This window comes from Octopus bimaculoides, chromosome 14 (assembly GCF_001194135.2).
Source record: "Octopus bimaculoides isolate UCB-OBI-ISO-001 chromosome 14, ASM119413v2, whole genome shotgun sequence".
Lineage (NCBI taxonomy): Eukaryota > Metazoa > Mollusca > Cephalopoda > Octopoda > Octopodidae > Octopus > Octopus bimaculoides.
Window position 1 is genome coordinate 22,705,611 of NC_068994.1, and position 10,526 is coordinate 22,716,136.

A 10,526-nucleotide genomic window follows, 5' to 3' on the forward strand; every position below is an offset into this window, starting at 1 on the left:
CATTTTCCACATTTAGTAACCTTTCATAGTGGCACTTCCATGCATCTTTCATCTCTGAGTCACTAAGTGCAAGCCTACCATTATCCATTCACACACATTTCTCACCCACCACATCTTTATTCTCCCTGATCCACTGCTTTGTAATCCTTGATCCTCATGCTATATAACATTGGCAAACCTCTTACCTTCAGCTATTCTTTGCCATGTAAACCTGTTGCCTAGCTTATTCTCTGCTTCTAATGTTTTTCCAGTCTTTCCAGGCCTGTCTCTTTGCTTTTATACTGCTGTCCACCTCCTTGTTCCACCACCATGTCACCACAGTCTAGCATCAACCACATATTTGATCTGCAGCCCTCAGTAAATTGTCCCGCAGGGACTTCCAGTTTTCCTCTAAGCTATATGTCTCTACCTCTTCCTCTCATCAGAGGCTTCCATTAGAATGTCTTTGAATTTTTGTTGGTTAGCTGAGTCTTTGACCTTCCAAATCCTCTATTCCAGTATGGTTTATTTTTCCAAATCTTTCTAGCCCTTATTTTGAAGTCACTAACTAGTAGCCTATGTTGGAATGTACACTCTTCACCTGGGAAAGGCTTCACATTTGTTACCAGGCGAGGAGGTAAACAATCTGGCTTATGTGTCCATCAGACTGATAACTAATTAGGTTGCTGGCTAGTTTTCTGAAGTTAATGTTGCAGATCGTGAGATCATTTGCATCACAGAACTCCAGTAGCCTCGTTCCCTCTTCATTCCTGGGGCCAAAGCTATAACCACCATGCACCATGGAGATGCTGCCCAACATGTCAATTAAAGTTACCAGCCACAATAACCAAGTTTCTGTCATTTGCTGTTGAGGTAGTCTGCTGAAGGACTTGTAGAATTGGTCCTTCTGGTCATTAGCCAGCCCAGCCTGTGGGGCAAAGGTGGAGATAAATTTAACTGTTAATTTATCTATGATAAATCTTAGCTTAATAATCCTATCACTTTATTTCAGTTACCTTATCCACCCACTTTTCTGCTAACAATATGTCCGCACCACCCTGCCTATTCAGAAAAATTTGAATCTCTGTTTCTTACCTATGAGGAATCTAGTAGAGGCCCCCTTCTTGCACACTGCACACATCAATATGGTAACACTCCATCATTTCAATAATCTCACTGGACCTACCTTTCACTGTGCCAACATTCATGGTAGTGGCCCTACCTATCAGGGTGACAGTGAGAAAGCAGTCACTGTGAGTCTTTTCTCAGCACCTGAAAAAAAAGATCTGTGCAAGCACTTGCAAGGTGGCATAGAGCTTTTAAACATAGTTTATTCAAATCAATTGAATCACTATTTCCTCAATCCATACAGCATCCAGATTAAGGGACAAGAAGGAGAGAAAGGGAGAGAGGAAAAAGAGGGCATGAAAGTGGGTAGTGGTAGAGTAGCGTAATTCATAAAGATCTTGGTACTGGTAGTTAGTTAGCATCAAGCATGTATGACTTGTATAGATCACAATAGCAGATGATACTCAATCAACAAAGTCTATTAATCAATGTATGTTATACGCTTCATCCCATATTAAATTAGATGGAGATTTCAATAAGATGACTGCCACTATACAACTGATGGCCTAACAAAAAATATTTGGAATTATGTGATTATAAGTTAAAGGGCATAGGGAATGGTGAAGATAAATCTGTAAAACATATGTTTCAAAGCCAACCTGAATATGCTTTACATAACTCAAAGCTGTATATATGTGTGTTACACCTTTGAATTATGTAAAATGTTTAGATTGGCTTGGAAACATATGCAATACAGATTTGCCTTCTTCATTCCCTACATCCTTTAATACACACACACACACACACATATATACATATGAATGTGTTTGTGTGTATACTTGTCCAGACATCATGTGATGGTTGTAAATGAGCATCAGCATCATACAAAGTTGTTTCCAATCTTCTGTAAAAACACATCTGGCCATAGTGAAATATTACCTTGCTTGGAAACACATGAAGGTTAGTGGCAGGTGTTTTGCTGCACATATATATATATATATATATGCCAGTGGCACATAAAAAGCACCCACCATACTCTGTTAAGTAGTTGGCATTAGAAAGGGCATCCAGCCATAGAAACTATGTCATAACAGACAGTTGGGGTCTAGACAGCTCCCTGCTAGCCAGCTCCATGTCAAACCGTCCAATCCATGCCATCATGGAAATGGGTGTTAAACAATAATGATAATGATGATGATGATGATGATGATATATATATATATATATATATATATAGAGAGAGAGAGAGAGAGAGAGAGAGATAGATATATATGTATGTATGTATATTTGTGTGTGTGTATGGATTGCTATTATATATATCCATATATGACAGCAATCCACTGCATTATTTCCTTAGCGTGTCCCTGAAAAGTGGCCATAACATGAAATCTTATAGAAAATCATGTTATAAAGTGATAGAGCATTCTGTGTCATGTGGTTAAGAAGCTTGCTTTGCAATCATGTGGTTACTGGTTCAGTCCCACTGTGTGTAGTACTTTGTGTGTGGTACTTATAGCACCAGAGCAACCAAATGACTTGAGATTGAATTTAGTAGATGGAAACTGTGTGAAAGCTTGCCATATAAATATATGAATGTGTGTCTTTGTGCTTGTCACCTCATCCACCACATGACAACTGGTGTTGGTTTGTTTATGTCCCTGTAACTTATTAGTTCAGCAAAAGAGACTGATAGAATAAGTACCTTGTTTAGAAAATATGTAATGGCATAGATATGTTTGACTAAAAACTCCAAAGCAATGTCCTATGGTTGCTGCAGTGCAGTGACTGACGCAAGAATAAAAAAGATTTTTAAAAAATAGGTAACTCTTGAAAGCCCTTCAATTTTTGGAATGATACACAAGCGAGGGCTTTAATTTCCTATCACCCGAAGCTTTTTCTCTGATAAGAAGCATCAGATGATTTATAGAAGCTTTAAATCATGGTGTTTCTTCTTGAGAAATAAATTCTAGCAAGCATGATCTTCCAGAAAGTGAATTTTCATCAACATCGTATCCTTGCTCTGGTGTATAGCCCCCTTTAGCAATCATGTTTTTTTAGCTGCTCAAGCTAATTAGAGGCGGCTTCTATGTCAGCACTGGCAGCTCCACCAGTCATTTTTAAGTTGTGCAAATTCAAACACTTTGTCAACCTTTCAGACCAGATTTTACCAATCAGAAAAGGTTTTCCAATTGAAGTTTTACCTTTGTATAAACTGTTATAGAAACTCTCTGATATCGGAATGGAGAGCTACTTGCAACATCAGAGACTATTTTGTTCACTTTTTTCCTTATCAGAGATGATGGATTTTCATGCAAGCATGTGGCCTGCTGCAAATATGCACAGTTGAAAAAGTTCAAACTGGCTGAAATGCATCTGGCACTCTCTCTGGCCACTACTGAGATGAGCTTTTGTCTTTCTCTGATATTTATTGTTTTAACACAGCAAGCACATAGATGTTATCTCAGGAAATACTGCAATAACAGGTCTATCAACAGTGTGTATACATTAAGTATGATACATAGAGGGCTATTTTAATTAAATACTGCCTAAATTGCATATGCAGCTATTCACAATATCAGTGAAAATTTCACTCACTTTTACCAATATCAGAGATGAGAAATTCTCATTTGAGCATGTGGGTAGCTGTGACTACACGCTACTGAAAAGGCTGAAAAAGGACAAATGCATCTAGTGCATCTCCCAGTGGCCACTGCTGGGTCAAGTTATTGTTTCTCTCTGATATTTATTGTATTTTCAACACAGCAAGCCCATAACAGATGTCATCTCAGGACAAATACTGCAGTAAGTGGCCTAGCAACAGTGTGTATACAATAAGTATGATTGTTCATCCATCATTCATGAGCACCTGGTAAAGCTTGGGTACACAAATCACTATGATGTTTGGGTACCACATGAGTTGAGTGAGAAGAACCTTTTGGATCGCATTTCCATCTGTGATTCACTTTATAAACGGAATGAAAACGCGCCTTTTTTAAAGCAAATTGTGACAGGTGATGAGAAATAGATTATCTACCGAAATGTTCAGAGAAAGCAATCCTGGAGTAAGCGACATGAGCCACCCTTAGCCACCCCAAAAGCAGGTCTTCACCCTAAAAAGGTCTAGCTTTGTGTCTGGTGGGATTGGAAAGGAATTCTGTACTATGAGCTTCTCCCAAGTAACCAGACAATTAATTCTGAGAAATTCTGCACACAACTGGACAAGTTAAAAACAGCAATCCAAGAGAAACGTCCAGAATTGGCCAACAGGAAGGGTGTTGTTTTCCAACATGATAATGCAAGACTGCACGTTTCTTTGGGAAACAGACAAAAATTGCTGCAGCTCAGCTGGGATGTGTTACCCCACCTTCCATATTCACCAGATATTGCTCCTTCGGATTTCCACTTATTCAGGTCTCTACAGAATAGTCTTAATGGTAAAAATTTCAATTCCTTGGATGACATAAAAAATACCTTGATGAATTTTTTGCCATGAAACCACCTCAATCCTGGAAAAGGGTATTTTCAACTAAAAGGAAAGATGGAGACACATTGTGCAACAAAATGGTTCATATTTGGTTGATTAAAAATGTAATGGCAAGTATTTATTGACCTTTTTCTTTCCTTTAAAAATCGGCACGAACTTTCCGGACAACCCAATATATATATATATATATATATATATATATATAAATACAGGTTGTAAGATGTATTTGATGATATATTTGTTAGTCTAAAACAGCTCCAATGGAGCAAAGCCTGTGCTTTAACCCTTCAACATTCAGATTAGTTTGTCAAATGTAATGCTTATTTATTTGCATTTTGAATTAATCATGCATTATCTTGTAACTCAAGCTTTTGATGATGTAATTGTTTAGTTTTAGAATGACATTGTAGGGTAATTGTGAGAGGCCAGCTCCAGTTAGTTAAAACAGACAGAATATAAGCTTTCTGATAAGATAATTCCATGAATCCACCATCAGCTTCAATGACAGCTTCTATGTGGGACCAGAACTGCTGATATACCTGCACTAAATGGGCTGTGTTCATTGTAGACACCACCTGGACAATGGTAGCCTTCAGTGAAACTATGGCATCATGAGCATGTCAATTAGCTTCTCTTTCAAGAAAAACAGTAATTCATGGGATTCAAATCTGGTGAGTTTGTTGCTACATGATTGTAAAGATTGTCTCATATCCATTCTTGGGTTATGCAAGCTTTGCGAGAAGGTACTGAGTTTTGTTGAAACATATATGACCTTCCACTATCTCTAGCACCTCAATGCAACCAGCAGCATTAATTCTAAGACCATGTGTTGAGACATAAGATGGCATGACATGACCTTCATTTACTCACCACACCTAAAACCATCGCAGTCACTGAAAACTTCTGAGGGTAGGCTGTGAAGGAACTGTGAAATTTCTGAGGGTAGGCTATGCTAGAGCTGTGAAATTTTGCATGCATTAATGTTGACTCTTCTTATTGGTAACTGCATTGTCTCTTTCCAAGTAAACTGACATCTGACTTATTGAAAGAAAACTTCAGAAGTAACTAGTAGCAACTTCTCTTCAAAATGGACAAAATTTGGCATCATCTTATCAAGTACCTGCAGAAAAAGGGTTTAACCCCTAACAACATTCATGTTGACATAGTTGCTACATTAGGGGATGACATTCCAGCTTTATCAACAATTGTAAAAGTGGGCAGCTGAATTTAGGAGGGGAAGGGAGTCTTGAAGATGACCCAAGGTTTGGATGTCCTGCAACTGCCACCACCAAGGAAAATATTGTGTTCACCACATGGTAATAGATGACAGACGATTGACTGTAAATCAAATGGCCAATACTATTAACATATCCTGTGAGAGAGTTGAGAATACTCTGTACAATGAACTTAGCATGACAAAGGTTTCTGTCACCTGATCAAAAATACACCAGGCTGATCACATCATGGGAAAATCTGGCATTGTTTGAGGCTGATCCAGCTGGTTACCTTGAAGGTTTCCTAACTCAGGATCAGTGTTGGGCCAGAAACAAAGAGACAACCAATGCAGTGGAAACACCCCTCCTCACCTGCTCAAAAGAAGGTCAAGGTCATTTCATCTGCAGGGAAAATGATAACCTGTTTTGGTGGATGCAAAAAGTATTATTTTTATCAACTATCTTCAAAGGGGCCAGAGTACTAATGCCAACTTGAAGCAGTTTCAAAAGGCTATCAAGACCAAATGCCCAGGAAAACTGATGAAAGGGTTCTTGTTTCATCAGGACAATGCTCCAGTATACAAGTCCTTGATTTCAAAGGCTGCTGTGCATGACTGTGGCTTTGAACTAGTCAATTACCCTCCCTATTCTCCTGATTTGGCCCCATCTGAATATCATCTGTTCTGCAACATGAAAAAGTACTTGGCTGGGAACCGGTATCAGTGATCATGTTATATCTGCCATTGATCATTAATGAGATCCAAGCACCGCAACACTGATGAAAGACATGTGGACTACAAAGGGGACTATATAGAAAAATAAACCTCATTTGGTTACATTCCATGAGAGTATTTTGGTCAGCCTTTGAACTTTTCAGCCGATTCTTGTAGTGTGTCTCACTCTAGGAACATCAGAAGGATCTGCACATAACCAGCTGTCATTTCTCCTCTTGGACTTTTGGTGTTGGTCAATGTTTTTCTTGTCAGAGAAGAATCAATGCATGCTATGTTCATGAGGGATTTTAACCTTGTTAAATAACTGATGGCAGGGATCAAAGTTTGCCTGTATCTTTGCAGACATGAATTGGCCTTTCCTCAGTGAATATGACTTATACTGCATACCCTTGTGCATCACGTTCTGATAGTCCACTTTAACACTTTAAGTTGTTTGGTGATAGCCCTTATTGATTATTCTGAGATGCTGAGCTTCACAAGAGCGATGGCAAAGGACCGAAATGATTGGTAATTTACTGTGTTTAAGAAGAAACTTTAATCAATGCAAAAATGAGACCCTACTCAGTAGCATCTCTTTCTACCTTATTTTCCACTTTCACCATTATCCTTTTCCATGTACACACCTTCATTTTACCAATGGCATCCCTGTTTGCTTTCCATTATTTCCATCCTTATGTACCGCAAATTTTGTCCATCTCTCTCACAGTCCACCCCACACTTCATCTCATCTGTGTTACCACCTATCACCTCTCTGACCCACACCTACTTCTTCCATCTTCCTGTCCAACTGATATTCACAATAAACAATGCCTCCACCTATATTCACCAATTACTGCATTCTTTATCCAGTTGTTAGTCTCCTTCTACACTCGTGTGAACTTACCTACCACTTCACACTTCCCCAACCAATCATCTGTATGACTTCTCTCATATACACTTTCCTGGAACTTGAGAGTTTCCCTGACTAATCTTCATTACTATCTTCTCTTTTCCAATAGAGGCAATCAGATGTCTCACAGCAAGACACCTGTACCTGTCAATCATAAGTTAACCTCCCATTACCTTGTATAAAGCCACTTCCTTTAATATTATTCATGCCTTATATCAGTGGTTCCGAGACATTTTCGGGCTGCCCCCCCCCACATCAAGGCCACATTCCTAGTGCCCCCACCCCAACTAACCATCACAAACATAGACCTCATTCTGAAGCAAACTCAAAGCAACTGTATTTCACAAATAAAACTTAACCTTATGAACCCATTATTTTGTTGCTTTTACATGAATCACCACCCCATTATTGCCCCAATTTTTACATGAATTGGTACCCCATTATCACCCCACTTTTCAACATCCCCTTGGAACTTTCCACCGTGGGGGGTGCAATACTGCACACTTTGGGAACCACTCCCTTATATCCTCTATGTACAAAACATTACTCTCTTTCTACAATTCATATTTATCATAAAATACCCCCTCCACCCTTCTTCATAAATCTCTACCCATCCTTCACTCTCCTCATACACTCTTGCAATTGCTACCCAACACCCTTCCTCTCTTCTTCCCCCACTCCCCTATTTACTCTCATACTTTGAGGGCTCACCCTGATACTCTGTTACCACCATCTTTCTTTCCAGCTCTACATTGATTACTCCCACCCATTCTTGTATGTGATATATCTCCATGTTTTTGCCCCTTCTTTCATACTTTAACCTCTCAACACCTAGCATAAAGTTGCTACCACCTCTACCCTAGTCATTCAGTTGAGGGTTATATTAGTCTTGCAAGCTGCATGGCAACTTGAACAGAGTTAGAGCTACAAAAAAGAAAAAGAAAAAAAAAACACCCAGTACTCTTAGTAAAGTGGTTGGCATTAGACAGGGCATCAAGTTATATAGAATTTATGCCATACCAGACAATGGAGCCTATCAAACTATCAAAACCATTCCAACATGGAAAATGGATGTTAAATGATGATAAACAATTAACTTCATTACACTTCTCTGACACAATTATTATCCACTCAAGTCAAGGATTGATAGTTTAATACACATTTACGTTGGTAGGTGGCTTCTCTCATGTCAGATGACAAATATCATTTGAAAATTTGATAAATACATTTCTTCAATCACTTTCAGAAATAAGCGACTGGGATTTATGTTATGAGCAAAACTAAAAAATAAGTTGTCTTGAGAATCAATTTATAAAGTGCTTTCTTAACCAGATAATTTTATGCTTAATTCTTCAGTTTAATAATACATTGTTATAGCACAAGATCTAAGTCTGGAGAAAGGTACAGAAAATTAAAATCAGTCATTATATTCAATTAGTACATCAATCTGGAATAAAACGGATAAAATAAAAAAAAAATGTAAATAAATCTGAAAACATTTTAGCATTTGTTTCATGAATTTTTATTAACTGCACAAACAATAAAAGTGCACTTAACCAATATTTCAGTTTATGTCAATAACACTGTGATTTGACATCTGTTGAGCATAATACAGAAAACACTTAAGTAGCCTAAAATTTGGACTATACAATAAAGGGCTGGAAGAAAATAGTTAGACTGGCTTGTGCTAGAAAAAAAATCATAACACTTTCAGCAGGAATGTAATAATGAAATTAAATTTACATTTCATTACCTATTGTTGAAAGAATTTCTTAACAAATAGAACACATTTCAAATTCATTTGTTTGTTTTCTAAACACTCAGTTGTGCTGATAATATTGTTTTGAAAATTAGTTCTTCTATTTCCACATTAAAATTTTAAAATTAATTAGAAATAGCAGAAAATAAGAAATAAATTAAGATTGTTATTCTTGAAACAGCACAATTTTCCTGAAAGGAATTCAAATGGCAAATTATTCACAAAAATCAGATGTTTTTTTTCCTATCACAAGATAAACCTTTAGCAGAGAGATAAATATATGAATGTCTGTGTCAGATGTTCTCTTTTTAGATAGGAAGTACTTCAATTATTGAAGTTACAGTGTCAAGCAGATCTGTGGTCTTGAGGCAGCTAAACAAATATTTAGAGGTAACTCGATATACATTATGCAGTCTGGAATTTCAATCAAGCATTCCTATTCTGGAGACATTTATTTTAAAGATATTTTGACTAAAAATTAAGCTATTGAAATGCTTAATTATTTTTAATGTTATACTTCCATAGCATGTTTTTGTCTATCGACATAAACAGCTTTTCAAGAGTTATAGGAAGTTCCTTCTCTCCACAGAGAAATTATTGAAAACATTGTTCCATACATTTGACCATCTGAAGATATAAAATGCCTATAATAATTATGTAATTTTTTAAAAATAGACGTAACAGCTAATTGAATCAAATTCAAAGAATGTGTTACCATGATGATATATGTTTTATCAAAGTAACATAATCAATGTTTCAATATTCAATTTTCCATTTCCAATGCAGATTTATCTGAAAACAAGTGATAAGTTACCTTAAATGTTTTCTCCATGTGAAAAGATTGATTTATAACAAGATAAATAGTGCAATCTTTACCAAATAAGTAAAATGCATAATGAATTAGCTGGATAAAAAAGGAAGTTTCTCTAAGAAGTGGAGAAAAAATTAACACTCACAAAAGTAACAGAAAAAGAAGAAAAATTTAAAGACAGAAAAAATAAATATGTTTGGAGTTTGATTATCTAATGTTACAATTTTTAGAACACTGTTCGCAACATTTTGTACTTTTCTCTTTCAGATGATATATTTGAAGATTTGTAATCTTTATAAAGATTTACATTTCTCTTCAGACAACTCTATTAACTAAGAAAAACAGCAAAAAAAAAAAACTTGGTATTTAAACAGAAGGCTGACCATATTAAAGAAACTAAAACAAAAATTATTCAGTAATTGTTTTCTAAGGAAACTGTTGTTAAATTCAAGATTTATTTTGAGTTAAATTTCTTATGATTCTCAATAAAAGTTAATAATTTATTTAAAAAGCAATAGTTGTTTGGAGCATAAAACATCTTTGTATATACACTAAGTACTATACACTTTTTTTTATGTACACAGTGTG

At 36.5% G+C, this 10,526-nt stretch overlaps 1 long non-coding RNA gene across 1 annotated transcript in view; it reads left to right on the plus strand.

Moving 5' to 3' along the window:
- The window catches only part of LOC128249376 (uncharacterized), a 16,914-nt gene extending 6,551 nt beyond the window's left edge, over positions 1 to 10,363 (plus strand). Inside the window, exon 3 of the long non-coding RNA XR_008265478.1 lies at positions 10,206 to 10,363. This is a non-coding gene — a long non-coding RNA (uncharacterized LOC128249376). The remainder of the gene's footprint in view (positions 1 to 10,205) is intronic.
- The last annotated feature ends 163 nt before the right edge of the window (positions 10,364 to 10,526 follow it).